We start from the raw sequence: 4,451 nt of genomic DNA, 5'->3' as shown, positions 1-4,451 counted from the left end.
AAACATCTGTAAAATAAAAAATTATAATTTTAATTAAAATTATTTTTTAAATTTTAGTTTAATAAATATATACGTACCGATCACAGATATATCTTCTACATTTCTTTTTACTCAGTTGCGCACTGACAAGTCGAGATAAATTCTTTATCCAAGCGAAATGTCCAACGCTGTTTTCGTCTTGCACGTACAGCAAATTGACGTGTCTGTCTTTTTTTCTCTGAAAGACGTAGCGGGACAATGTTGTTCTCGATGCTGTACACATTCACGGAGATGTTGTTTGCAAGTTCAAACTTTTTAATTTGATTTATAGTCACTGGAAACTCAATGTTCTGGAGATTCAGCACTGTTGTGTAATGTGGATAAGAGGATTCTCGACTCGTGCTTCTTTCAGCAGGGTAAAGAGCGGCCACCACTGACCATGCGAAACACGCATTGTCCGCTGATTGCACATTAACCACCGCTCTCTTTGTCACAATTTCTCGCGGTAATTTGATACGACATCCCGCGCGCATTGGATTGTATTTATTTATATTTACAGTTAAATCTATTATTCGCGACAATGCCCAACCGCTATCGCGTTCCTGAAACTCTTCTAGCGATGCTAGCGTGGGCTCGATAACGCGGCGCTCGTACCACTCGCGTAAATCAGACGTGCGAAAGAGTTCAAAGTTTATCGCATTGACGCTTTTATTGGCACGGTTATCACGGTTATCAGATACAAACTCACCATTAAATATAGTGTTCACCTTCACACTGATGTGTCTCTGCAACATATTTTGCACATTCTCAATTACAATGTTTTTAGCATTTTCTAAAAATTGTCGCGGTTTGATGTAGTTTGTATTAATTATTGCACCGGTCAGTATACGACTCTCGAACGCCGTATCAATTTCGCGCCAAACTAGTCTTTGCACGTTATTGTTGCCGTCGATATTGCCACCGCCACTGTATTCACAACCAATACACATATATTGTCTCTGCAAGCGTACCTTTACACCCTCGAGTCGCACTATTGTAGCCACCATAGATTGTCTATGTCCGATTGAGAGTCGCGGACGCTTGACACGGTTGCATTCTTCAAGCTGTGCAATAAATTCGTCGCACTGTTGCAACCATTCTAAAAATTTGCCCAAGGTGGCGATTTGGTGGGACCGCTCCAATAAATTGCGCTCAATATGCTCCGCGTTTTCAATGTTCTTTTCTTTTTAATCACTATTATGCCACTGACGCAAGAAAGTAATCACTAAACTTTTGCACCACTGCATCTATGCATTTTCAAAATCGTACTATGGCTTGACGCGCTCTCATCCTCCTTATATATATTTTATCTAATTCTGTATTCTTTTTTAGCATTTAGTGTATCCCAAAAAATAGTTTCCCATGCCGTTTTATGTGTGGAGGAGTAAGGCAGCCGAACGTTGGCGCCGATGTGTTGTAAAAAAAAAAAAGGAAAATGTTTCTCTTCCGTTTATGGAAGATTTTTCGCGAGGATACAAAGCTGCCGAACGTCAGCGCTTTTACACTCGTACGTCGCCTATAAATAACATTTTGACAGTTCGTCGCAACGTTGGCCCTAAAATCTCAATTTCCTTCCGTATGTCAGAACAATAAAATGCATCAAAAAAAGGATTTTATGAATATTGGAGTGCCCCTTTTTTAAATTTGGGCAGTCATAAACCCCTGCCCAGCTTGACGTCATAAATCCCTGCCCAATGTGACGTCATTTTCCCACCCTTAAGATATCCCCTCGCCCCGCACCCCGCTCAGAGGCCCTGAGTTAGAACCAGCCTTATATCACTACTTACATTCTTTTCAATTTTTCAATGACGCCTTGATCCATTGGCTGAATGATTGCTGTTACATTCGGAGGAAAAAAATTGATGACAAAATGCGGATTCTCTGTAATACATCGAGCTGAAAGTTTATGACATGGAGCATTGTCAACAAAAAGTATGACTTTTCCTTCTCTTTTCATACGTTTGTGTTCCTTTTCCACTTTTGGTATGAAACACTCTAGGAACCACTGTTCGAAAATTTCGACGTCCATCCAGCTACTCTTCTGATTTTTATAAAAAACTGGTAAATTAGTCACGTTTTTGAAGCAGCGAGGCTGTTTGTATTTTCCGATAACCATAATTTTGAGCTTGTGCGATCCTGTGGCATTTGTACATAGCATGAAAGTCACTCGATCTTTTATTACTTTTCGTCCCGGGGCAGTTTGCTCTGAACGACTTGCGAGAGTTTTTCTTGGCAAATTTTTCCATAACAAACTACTCTCGTCCGCATTGTATATATTTTTAGAGTCGTATTCTTCTTCTTTCATTTCCGCAGAAAACTGTGCAAAAAATAATTGTGCAACTTCGTTATCACTAAACAGACTTTCTTTTTGAACGCTGAGCTCGCGAATATCATGTCGTTGTTTAAATCTGTCATAATATATACATAAATATGTATACATACATATGTATACATACATATTTATGTATTTTATATATTATTTATATTTATATTATATTATTTATATATTATGTACATAAATATGTATACATACATATTTATGTACATAATATATAAATAATATATACGTAATAGACATAAATTTTTTACCTCCACAGCTAACCGTTACTTCCTTTGAAGTGATCAGGGCCATTCAATTTTTGATTGAGGATAATTGCTTTTTTTTTAGAAGTGGACCCGAGATTGATTCTTCTAGTAAACGCCGTTGTTGAAACCACATAAATAACGCTTTATTCAGAAGCTGATGTTCTACATAGTTTATTACTTTTTTCTTTAAAGAACCGTCATTATCCTTTACTAAACTTGCATATTTATAAAGGTCATTTTTCTTCTTTTTGATTAACCATATCGTAGAATGTGCGACGTTGTACTTAGCTGCCAATTTTGCAACGGATTCACCTTTTTCCAAGCAACTCAATATTGCTATTTTTTTAGAAATTTCTAATCGCCGGTATTTTTTCTTGATTTTGTCTATCTCACTGTATTTATGTAAATGCTTAATCGACGCGTTTTTGCATGAAATTGTCCTGAAACAAAATAACGAGTTTAGGAAATCTGTCAATGCACGGGACGAAAGGCAGCGATATGAGGATGCGCATGTGGTAATATATACATGTTGTGTGATCACATACGCATGCTTATGTCGCATTATTTTTGCAATTGCTATGCGACAAAATTATAAATATACACTCACTTCGTAAAATATGTAAGGATTCCGTCCTCCATACTTGAGCACTGCACGGCACTGTGTCGAAGACAGAGAAGGAAAGAGGCTAAGTCCATCGTGACCGCTTTCTAGCATGCTATTGGATACCTCTCGCAGTCGGGTTTGTCTCCGCATCAATCCAACTGAGAGAGGTTCCACTGTATACTTCTTGTAATAATTGCAATTTTTGTTATATTGGGAAAATCAAACGTCATCTGGATACGCGCATAAAAAAACATAACTCTAACATCAAAAAACATAAAACTAATTCTTTACAAATAATTGTTGATCGTTAGTGACAAATTTCGACAAATAATGAGATGCATTTAATTCGACCAAAAACTGGAGAATGAAACTAATTATTCTGTCATTAATAAACATAGTGTCGCTTAACCATGATTTGGACTAATCCTAAGCTAATAATAAGGAGCGGGTTCGACTGGATGATAAATTTAGATGGCTCTTAGATAAACAAAATAAATTCAATAATAGGAATATCCGTCCTATCCAATATTATTACACGTGTACGAAAGAATTTTCTTCAAGGCCATGTGAGTCAGGGCCGTCTCAGTCTCTCAGCGTTTCCTTGAGCCCGACTTCCTTTGTTTCTTTAAATCCTGATGTTGCTGACAAAAGAGATAAATGGTTTTTAAATTTATCATCCGTATTGATACCGTGTGAAATTCGAGATTTGTTGCGGTTAGGAGAGAATTTCTGTCTGCCAGTATTTGACAAAGATAAAACCATCATAGAGTTGTTGAAAAATATGGAACAAAATATTTTTAAACTCCCTGTGGAAAAACGATCTGCAGTCAGAAGTAGAGCCTTTCCCATAATAAATAAATTCCATATTTCCATGTCAGAAAAAGCTCACACAAAAAATAGTTTTTGTAAGGCTTACAAATTGACGGGTAAATTCATCCAAGACAATCCCGATATTTTATTTATGAAGGCGGATAAGGGTAATATCACGGTTGCGATGAACAGAGATATGTACATGGACAAAATGTGTGATTTGCTGGCTGACCGGGATACTTATACTGTTGTTAAAAAAGATCCGACTAGGAACCTAATTAATCAATTACACGGAATTTTAATGAGATGGAAAACGAAGAATTACATTTCTTCAACAACATATAAATCCCTGAACTGCACGGACGGGGTTTTACCGAGAGCGTATGGTCTGCCGAAGGTGCATAAACCGAATTGCCCTTTACGTGTCATCGAT

The sequence above is a fragment of the Nylanderia fulva genome, unplaced genomic scaffold (assembly GCF_048542155.1).
Source record: "Nylanderia fulva isolate GAGA-0341 unplaced genomic scaffold, ASM4854215v1 Scaffold147, whole genome shotgun sequence".
Classification (NCBI taxonomy): domain Eukaryota; kingdom Metazoa; phylum Arthropoda; class Insecta; order Hymenoptera; family Formicidae; genus Nylanderia; species Nylanderia fulva.
The sequence above is the reverse complement of the archived record's forward strand: the minus strand, read 5'-3'. Positions refer to the sequence as shown.